General features: G+C 38.9%; 1 pseudogene; it reads left to right on the top strand.

Moving 5' to 3' along the window:
- The first annotated feature begins 1,794 nt into the window (after positions 1-1,794).
- Positions 1,795-3,101, top strand: LOC121602746 (annotated as a pseudogene).
- The last annotated feature ends 7,961 nt before the right edge of the window (positions 3,102-11,062 follow it).

Below are 11,062 nucleotides of genomic sequence, written 5' to 3'. Positions count from 1 at the left end.
TCTCTCGACATTAGCTGGCATCGCGAGAAATGGTTCAAAATTAACAGTCGTTAAAAAACTAACCAGAGTCGTTTAAAATTGCTAGAATTTTGGCATTAAACAAACGACTGTCAAGAGCGTATGCGATACAAATTAACAGTCGTTTAATTATACTGCTCGATTTTTTTCCCCCGTGTTTTCCTATATGCGATATCGAGCAGTCGTTAAGTTTTGACGATCGTTTATTTTAACAGAAATGAACAACAATGAACTCGGTTAAACCAAAATGAACTTTAAACGACTGTTAAAATGTGTTTCATTTATTCGCGATGCCGGCTATTGTCAGCAAAATCTACTCTCGACCCAAGCGAAATTTTTCGGGGATAATGAACACAAACTCATGGCCATCCTCTTTCTATTCATCAGCCCTACTCTCTCACACGCATCGATGAACTTTTACACATCTCTTTGTTCATTGTACTATATTTGAGGGTTTAAAAGTGATAGATAACAATTCATGTTCATGAACTAGTTATGTCAAATGTTAATGGTGTAATGTTTGTACCATGGTCGACCTGAGTTCAATTCCATTTTTTTTGTTTTTTTTTTAATGATTTAATTTTTTAATTTTTTTAAAACATCCACTCCAATAACTTCAAACCCATTACTCATTGTTAGAAATGCGTGTTAATAGTTAATCTGTTATTTTATTGTTTTATTATTTATTTCTTTTAAATTCTTTTAGTATCAGTACCCCTTCATACAACCAAACCAGTAAATAGCACGATAATGAATAATAATATGGTGGCGCAACTGGCAAAGTGATTCGAAGTAGAACTAGCGATGTGGTTGGTAGCATCAAGGATGAAGCATGATCATGAGTGGAGGGAGTGAATCCGAATGTTCTTTCTATTTTTTAGCTCTTTTTTGCATGGGTTCATCTTTCACGTGTGTTCACTATCCCCGAAAATGATCTGTATTTCGTTGGTCTTTTCGGGATAATTCGTTAACGAATTATCCCCGAAAAGACCAGCGAAAACCAGCGTGGTCGGGAGCTTGGGGAGCAAATCGGAATTGAGCATGCCGTATTCCGATTTTCCGACTGCCATCTATCTGTCAAACCTTGTTTGAAGGATAGATTCCAAAATCAAATGACTATTTTTTCCTTCGTCTTACCGTTCAAATAGACATACAGCGACCAACGTCGCGCGCGACGACCTCGCGTGCGACAAAAAGTAACTCAATTTTGCAAACAAGCTACTCGTCTCGCGCGCATTTTTGCTTTATTCGAAATAATCGAATTATCAGTTTGTTCACAAGCAAGATTGATACCAAACACACAAAAAAGGTTTGAACACATTTAAACCCATTTTTGGTGTTTTCAAATATAAACCAAGTTAGTTGACTGAGCCAAATGTGCTACTTTGATCTACACCGGAGTGACATTATGAGCTATTTTTTGTCGCGCGCGACGTTGGTCGCTTTTTGTCTATTTCAACGGTTATAAGGCCTTAAACACGTAAAGTCCCTCAACTATGGCGACCCCCGAAAGGCCCTTTTTCCACCACTGATATTTTTAAACCACCTTGATTTTATGAGACGGTGTAAACCGTATCTGGAAGTCTGTCAAAATTTTACGATTGATCCAGCTATGTTTCAATAGTAAATACATTCACAAATCCAAGCTTTGAGCGTATGTGTGGTGTGATATGGTCTTGTGACCAGAGCAATCTAAATTTTGCTACTCGTGAATTTTATTTGCGTGTGTACGGTTCGCTTTTATAAATTAAGGTTTTAATATTTTTTCGAGAGAAATCTGCAGTTCGCACGATGTCATCCAAGGATAGGATTCCAATTTTCCCATCTCGCGGGTAATATGTTTTGCCTTAGAAGAAAATATTCTCTGCTGAATAATTTTCTTAATGATCTTTTTATTTCTATTTGCTTGCAGCGCACAAATGCAAATGAAAGCTCGTCTTGCAGGCGCTCACAAGGGCCACGGACTGCTAAAAAAAAAGCTGATGCTCTACAGATGCGTTTCCGAATGATTTTAAGCAAGATAATCGAGGTAATATGCATTTTTATTCATACTCTATACAAACTTCCGTTTAATCCGTTTTCTGCTATTCTGCTTACTTAACAGACTAAAACACTTATGGGTGAAGTTATGAAAGAAGCCGCTTTCTCTCTGGCAGAAGCAAAATTTGCCTCTGGCGATTTTAACCAGGTTGTTCTGCAGAATGTTACCAAAGCGCAAATTAAGATACGAACTAAGAAGGATAACGTTGCTGGAGTAACTCTACCAGTTTTTGAATCCTACCAAGATGGCTCGGACACATACGAATTGACTGGATTAGCAAAGGGTGCCAACAACTTCAGAAATTAAAAAAGAATTACCAGAGTGCTGTAAAATTGTTGGTAGAACTGGCATCGCTTCAAACATCTTTCGTTACTTTAGATGAGGTGATTAAAATCACTAATCGTCGAGTAAATGCTATTGAACATGTATGATGTGATGGAAATTTTGGTTAGTAGCTTAATTGACATCATATGCCGTTTTTGCTTTATTACAGTGATTATTCCAAGAATTGATCGTACTTTGGCTTACATCATCTCCGAGCTAGACGAATTGGAACGTGAGGAATTTTACCGTTTGAAGAAAATTCAGGTACGAATAGTTGATCTACCTGAAGTTATTTTTACTTTACAATTACACTTAATTTTCGGTTTTTGTTATATCATCACATCAGGACAAAAAACGTATTGCGAAGAAAAAAGCTGAGGAGAAGAGAGCAGCACTGTTACAAGAAGGTGTAGATGTACGCAGTCAAGCCAACATTCTTGACGAAGGCGATGATGATATCCTGTTTTAGAACAATAACACCGCCATTCCAGCATCAATATGATTTCGACTACAAGCCTCTTAAAGTTGATTGCGAACTGCTGGTTCATTTACAGATATATTGGTGCAAATCCTTTGGAATTATTACATGTTTCCAATATCTATCTAGATATGATTTTTCTGCATGCGTTTGCGATTGTATTAGTGACGGTAGGGATTTAATCAATGGATTGCGATTGAGAAGTGGGACATAATAAATGCGCAAGATTCAACCTAGTTACACATATGCTTCCACAACTCGATAATCGTTCATTGCACATGTTATAGTCTTAAATAAAAAGGATAAAATGGATGTGATTAAAAGTGAGCTACTTTTTATTTTATTCAACAGACTGACATGTACATACGATGGTTGGTATTCGAAATCGGACACTATTTCCGAATTCCCAACCGAGGCCGGTTGCTCTTTCTGCTTTGTGATGCATCTACAGTGAACTCTCTCTAATTTAGGACCTCTCTTATTTGAACATTACAGGGTTTACAAGCTATTTTGCAATGTGTGCTGCATAATTTGTCGAGCACAAAATTCACTTTGATCCCTAGTGCGTATTTGGACTGGTCCATTGTTAATTTTATCCCGCCCAAGTTTAGTTATGACAGCCCGATCAAGGTGCAGGTTATCCTATGTTTTCTACATTATTTTACGCATTTTGACACATACATTTTCAAAAGCTAATTTCTCAGTGAATAAAACGAGCTATGGGTTAAAACGACACATCATTTTAAAGCTTAAGTCTTCATCTTTCTGTTTGCGCGCATAACATGCAGAGTGGCCAGATTATTTTCGCGGTTTTCGGTAGGCGCATCAAAATTTTATCGGTAGTTTTCGGTAGGAGTTAAAGATTATTTCGGTAGTTTTCGGTAGGCTTTGAAGTGTTGAGCGGGGGAGGGGGGGGGTTGTCGGAGATGGAAGCTAATCTGTCCCATGAAGAGCAGCAGCACGAGAAAATAACATCTTTCATATTTTTAAGGAGATAGTTTAGATTTGGTTCATAGCGATCACATGAGGCCTTTCTGAAGTGTCGATCTGAAAATTGTACTAGGGAATTTAACCCAACAAATGATTGGACGCTCTAGCAGCAATCGAACGCGACATCGAACATGAAAAATATATTGGATTTTACATGATCGATGTGATAACCCACAAATCGAACATGTGATGTCCTATACATTTTTCATGTTCGATGTCGTATATACTTCCAACGGAACAAAAGTAGAGAGCTTGGAGCAGCATAATCGTTTGTCTCCCTCTATCCTCTATAAAACGCTTGCTTGCACTCATGCGCGAGCGCTCGAGTATATTCTCTCAGAACTGAGTATTCGCAGTTCAACCCGGTCAGTGAGAATGTATGTGTTCATGTGCAGCGAAATTTGTCTCTGTATCTCATTCCCCCACCCCCAAAAAACCACATTCACTCTCCGCGCACTCTTAAAATTTTGGCGCGCACGCTACGTACAACATAATACAAAAGGTCGTTTTAACCACGCGCACTGATCAAAGTCGCGATGGTTCAATCGGAACGCCGACGCTGCAAGTCAGAGATTTGGTGAGAAAGAAAAAGTTTTTCTGACCATATCACGCGCAACGGACACACATCGTCACATCGACCCTCGTCGATATGGAAGTGATGATCTAAAAATAGATCTGTGGGGCGAGTGAGAAGGGGGAGGGGCGCAGAACAAGAACGTAAGCGTGAGTGAGTCGTCGTGTGTGTGTTGTGTGTGTGTGTGTGTGTGTGTGTGTGTGTGTGTGTGTGTGTACACGCGAGAACTCATTTTTTTTGCTCTTTCCTGGAACCCACATGTTCTAAATTCTTCCGATTTTAAGCAACAAATTAGAACGGGAAGTAGAAGGCTACTTCATATTCTACTTTCCTTACTACTTTCGAGCGTTTTGAATCGCTTGGGCTATTGCTGCTAGAGCACCGGGTTACATTATCTGTCAAATTGCATATAAAATTTTATCAGCGCGTTCGATTTCATGAAGTGCAGACACGGGCCTTGTCTCTGTTGTCTCTGTTGAATTTCTGGTTCTTGTTGCTAGTGATTTCCATATAAAGTTTAATAAATTAAATGATTTTGGAAATGGTTATATGACTTTTTGGTCAGTATTACGAAAAAATCTGTGATTTTCGGTAGGATAAATGAAAAATCGGTAGTTTTAGGGGGCTCATCTGTAAATCGGTAGGCATATCAAAAATCGGTAGGAATACAGATAAATCGGTATTTCTGGTCACTCTGATAACATGTGTCAAACTGTGTAAAATAATGTAGAAAACCAAGGTGGAATATAGAGGAGGTGTCTTCTTAGCGTTTGGCATGTTGCCATTTTGAGATTCAGTTTGACAACAGCCGTCGATATTTGTTTACAGGCAGCAGCTACATTATAACGTGTAAAAGTCGATTTATGGAGTGTGGATGCAAAATACGAATTTTTAATGCTAAAAAAATGTGTATTAAACGAAATCAATTCATATATCATATCTAAATACCAGCAACATTCGTCGCATTTGACAACTCCCGTCGATCCTGGTTTTGTGCTTTTTTCTAAAGTCTCGATGCCCAATTGTTCTACATGAGGACACCTCCTTTCTACCCACTTTGGGAAAACCTGCACCTCGATAGGGCTATCAATCTTAAACTTGGGCGGGATAAAATTAACATAGGACCAGTTCAAGTACGCACAATGAGTCAAAGTAAATTTCGTGCGCGACAAAATAAACAGCGCACACTGCAAAATGACTTGTAAAACCCTCTATTGACAGCCCCTTTATTTTCAGTATATTTTTTCTCCACTAATTTTGGAAAATGTCTGAGGCTAGAAATAGACGAGCCGAGAACATCACGGTACCGCGAAAATCGCGTATGACTTGAGCTGTCAATTATGTTATAAAATCTGACAGATAGGCGAGATAATCGCGGTTCGTGTATGCAACCATCCGAGGTCTGATGACGATTGAATGTGCCAAGAAGAAATATTTTTCGATCAATTTGCGAATCACATTGTTTATTTCACATAGTTTATGCAAAATAAAATACAAAATCCATTTCTCGACACGTGTTTTCAAACAACTCCGCCAGAAAAAGTAAAAAATAATCGGTTCGCGCCACGCAAAAATCTCAGTAATACCAAAGTTGGGTATCCCTGCGAAACAGCAGGCACGATTGGAGTTGCGGAAGATTTGACAGCCCAACTGTTCTACAACTGTTCTAAACAAGGCGCGAATTTCGCGGTACCGCGACGATCTCGGTTCGTCTATTTTCCAGCCTGAAATCTATATCCCTCCTAACCGTAGAGTTGGCAACCAGATTTACACACGTAAGTTGGCAACCGGCATTCCCGGATATTCCACACGTTTTGATGTAAAAAAATCACGATTTTCATAGGTAAACCATGCTTTCTATATTTTAATGCTGTAAGCAAGTAATGCCGACCATATATTCTCTTCTATTTCATTTATTCATTAAGAATACCCGTTAAAAAATTCATTAAAATGTATGGAATACCCGGGTATGCTGGTAGCCAACTTACGTGGTAAAGTTAAAAAAAAAATAAAAAAAAAATACTTACAGGCTGTTTAAAATTACAACTTATGCACCAAAAAATCATAAATTAAAAGTTGGGAGGCTACGGAAAATTTCAGGTCAATTGATATGTCCGAACTACTCGGACTATTGCACACAGCTTCTAGTTAAAGTTTTGTATTTGAAAGTCAACTTAAGAGTAAAGCGGTGATGAGCTATCGGCTCCTTTCATACCGCATGGTTGCTATGCCTTCTAAGTGTTGCTATGTGTTCCATTATCCCTGTGGTAACTGGGATCCAACATCAATAAAAGCAATGAATCAAGAGTTATTGCAGTTCGAAGCTGAAAAAAATACCCGGGTATCCGGTTGCCAACTTAGGCGGCGCATATGGAGGTGCACTGTCAGACACAAACAAACAAACAAGACAAACATGTCAAATCCCATACATTTTTCATGTTCGATGTCGTGTTCGATTGGTGCTAGAGCGCCGGGTTAAAGGTTAATGGTGTATGATGTTCAGAGTGACCAGAAATAACGATTTATCTGTATTCCTACCGATTTTTGATTAGCCTACCGATTCACAGATACAGTGAACCCTCTCTTATTTGAGAGGCGATGGGACTGTCGAATAAGAGGGTTTTCAAATTACAGAGGTTTAAAGTGAATGAAGAGGTCCATACAAACAAGAAAGAGACAGAACATTTAGTATGCAGCCTTAACTGTTGCTATAGGAAACTGCGAACAGAATCGCTAATTTGAGCATACATTTTTCAATAACCATGGCAACACCATACTCAAATAAGAGGGATACAGATTTCAAAGGTTTTCCAAATTAGAGGGACAAAAATGCCCTGGAAATCAAGGGACTGTGAAAAATGTTCAAATAAGAGAGGTTTCTCAAATTGGAGAGGTGTCAAATAAGAGAGGGTTCACTGTAAATACCCTAAAACTACCGATTTTTCATTTTTCCTACCGAAAATCACAGATTTTGTCTAAATTTGATGTGGGAGAACCTAACCTTTTCCTTTTCATTTCTACCCCGACAGACTAAGAGAAAAAAAATTTCAGGCGAGGGGTAGGTAGAAACACGCGGTGGGGATCCGGCCTTTCTACACAGTTTTTGCACTCACACAATCACATATGTGTAAATGTGTGCGTTCACTTTCAGCCTACGCGCTCAGTTTGGTTTTCTCGCAAGGGAAGGTTGGTATCGGTGTTTCGCTCGCACTAGTGCAGCGAGTGTTCCTCTGTGCGCTCCCTTTCTTGCCACCACATGAAATCATCAGTTCAGCTCAAGCGTTCGCCGTAAAAGGATGCGCGCGTGTTAGCCTAAGTCCCGGGTGATCGAAGTTTCGCTAAGTGTTGAAGTGTTGTGCACATTGAAATGAAGCTGCGCTTATCTTTCATCATTTATCCAAAATGTGTGATTTGCGCTGCTTTTTTCAATGTTTTTTTTTTTCTGTATTGAACATCAACAACGGGATCCATGCAGTTAGGCGGCTATTTGAAATACGACGATTTTTTTAAAGATAAAGAATGTGTGTGGTTTTCAGCAAGATTGTGTGAAGCTATGTATTTAAATGTGCTTTTATATGCAATAAAAGTGATAAATATAAACCAACTTTGATGTGTTCATGTTTTTGTTATGATACGGGTGCACCAAGTCCGTGTCAGTCCAGTGCAGCGCAATTCGCTGAAAACACGTGGGATGGGGTACCAGTACAGCGCAGCGCAAGCCGAAAGAAACTGGAAGGAAGGGGCATGAGGAAATACGATGAAACAACGCGAGCGAGCGTTCTTCACAGCGAGAGCGCCTCGTGTATTTTCAACAAGGTGGATTAAAAATATCAGGTCCACCACCTTTGGCCTTTGGGGCCACAGAAGAGCCTTTGGGGGTCGCCATAGTTGAGGGACTTTACGTCATTTTAAAACCGTTAACCATTAGTTTACGCACACAAATCTTGGCAAATAGAACAGATTTCATTATTATTATGTGCATTTTTGTGTGTCTATTGATTTTATAGAAAAATGAGATATATTAACAAAAGATTTGATGATTTGTTTATGCACAAAATTTAAAATCATGTGAGTAAGAGTTCTAATCTCGTGTAAATTGTCCATGCTCCTAGTAGATAATGAGGAATTAATGTGAAGATTGAAAAAAATAATGATTTCTTAGTTTTTATCATCAAAACTGTCGAAAACACCATAAATTATAGAATAAATTCACTGAATAACACAAAATAACACACTTTTATCTATGTTTTAATGTTAAATGAGAACTCGCAAAGTTCGTAATATATTTTTAAAGAATATTTAATCGAAAAAATGGGATGGATAAATTATATGAACAAATTTAATAAATGTAAACAAAGTTTGAATCCTGGGGACCTTACGTCAAGTGACGAATTGTCAAAAAGCACTAGAGTCCACCACCTGATATTTTTAAATCCACCTTGATTTTCAAGGCAAGCAAGACAGCGCATTCTCTTCGGCGTAGCGCTCCATCCGCCATTTTTAATTTTGAGCCCAAAACCAGCCGTTGTGTATGTACACCACCGTGTATACACTGTTTGATGGGCACACCTGCCAACTATATACACCGATGTACAGGCGCACCAGCCGTACATACACCTCGATCGTTATCCAAGGCGCCGGACACCGAACGAGATTGTGACGACATCGGGCATTCGCTTCGAGACAGCTAACTGAGGAACTAGATCGTTTCATTGAGCTAAATAAATAGAAATAATTATTTGTGAACAAGAAATAAAACACTTGGTGCACCCGAATCAAAACAAAAACTTGTACACATTAAAGTTGGTTTATATTTTATCACTTTTATTGCAAATAAAAGCACATTTAAATACAGGCGGTCCCCGAGATACACGGTACCTCTTGTACGCGGTTTTCTAAATTTGACAGTTCTTTGAGCAGATTGTACTGATTTGACACATCAATTGTAAATTTCTGAATAACTTCCCTATTGATCGAATGTTAAAACCTATTTCAAAAGGTTTAAAACTGTTCAATTCAGTCAGAATCATATCAAATAATTCATAAAGTGACTAAAACCGCCCCCTACTTGCAAAATTGCACGAAAATTAGTGATATTTGGCTGGAAATCACGAGATTCGACTTACGCGGAAATTCGAGATACGCGGTATTTTGCGGCCGTTTTCGGTCCCCATTAACCGTGTATCTCGGGGACCGCCTGTACATAGCTTCACACAATCTTGCTGAAAACCACACACATTCTATATTTTAAAAAAATCGTCGTATTTCAAATAGCCGCCTAACTGCATGGATCCCGTTGTTGATGTTCAATACAGAAAAAAAAACATTGAAATAAAGCAGCGCAAATCACACATTTTGGATAAATGATGAAGATAAGCGCAGCTTCATTTCAATGTGCACAACACTTCAACACTTAGCGAAACTTCGATCACCCGGGACTTGGGCTAACACGCGCCTTTTACGGCGAACGCTTGAGCTGAACTGATGATTTCGTGTGGTGGCAAGAAAGGGAGCGCACAGAGGAACACTCGCTGCACTAGTGCGAGCGAAACACCGATACCAGCATGCCGCTGCGAGAAAACCAAACTGAGCACGTAGGCTGAAAGTGAACGAACACATTTACACATGAGTGATTGTGTGAGTGCAAAAACTGTAAAATCCAAAACACGCTCGCGCTTCCGCGTAATTCCGCGTATTTCCAACCGTCTCTCCCTGCTTCTACATGCCCCTCGCCTGAAAGTCGAACGCTTTTTTATTCTCATTGATAGTAGGGGCATCTTGGGCCGGTCTAATGATACAGTCGTCAACTCGTACGACTTAACAACATGCCCGTCATGGGTTCAAGCCCCAAATAGACCGTGCCGCCATACGTAGGACTGACTATCCTGCTATGGGGTGAAATCAATAAGTCACTGAAAGCCAACCCCACAAGTGTGTTGGCAGGCCTTGACCGACAGCGGTTGTTGAGCCAAAGAAGAAGAAAGAAGTAGGGGCATCTTATATTGTTACAGGGTTTTCCAATTGAGGTTAGACTAGCAGCATACTTTTTTTGAATAGTCGCAGTAGATTCTTGACTAGCATCCTCTATTTTTGATTACGATCAATGGATTTTTGACTAGGAGCAATTGATTTCAGCAGGCCGGTTGCTGGCGCGGAGTGACCAGATTGTTTTTAGAGGTTATCGGTAGGAAATTTAAAGCAAATTCGGTAATTTTCGGTAAAAACAACTTTTTATTCACTACCAAAGTTTTTAAATTCCAATTTTATTGTTGAACGGTGAATACTTAGAAAAATATTTGATTTTCGGTCAGAAAAATTGAGTTTTAGTGTGCTCAATTGTAAACCGATATTCGATCGAAAATCGATAGAACTACATATGGTCACTCTGAAAAACGTGTGCAATCTAGCTTTTGGTTAGGTTATGTCTATGAGTCCACTACTGCATATTTCAATTCGGCTGTTAAGTGCTTTTGTGTTGTATTGTGCATTCATAAAATCAAAACAATAGCATCGAAAACCTATCAGATAAAATATATCTTTCTTTGTGGATGATATATAACAGTAAAACAAATTATTTAAACAAATGAGTAGATGAAATTAAATATTATCCACAGATTATTATTCAAGTCGATCTGTC

Source organism: Anopheles merus, unplaced genomic scaffold, assembly GCF_017562075.2.
Source record: "Anopheles merus strain MAF unplaced genomic scaffold, AmerM5.1 LNR4000600, whole genome shotgun sequence".
In the NCBI taxonomy this organism is placed as follows: domain Eukaryota; kingdom Metazoa; phylum Arthropoda; class Insecta; order Diptera; family Culicidae; genus Anopheles; species Anopheles merus.
This window is presented reverse-complemented; position numbering and strand designations above follow the sequence as displayed.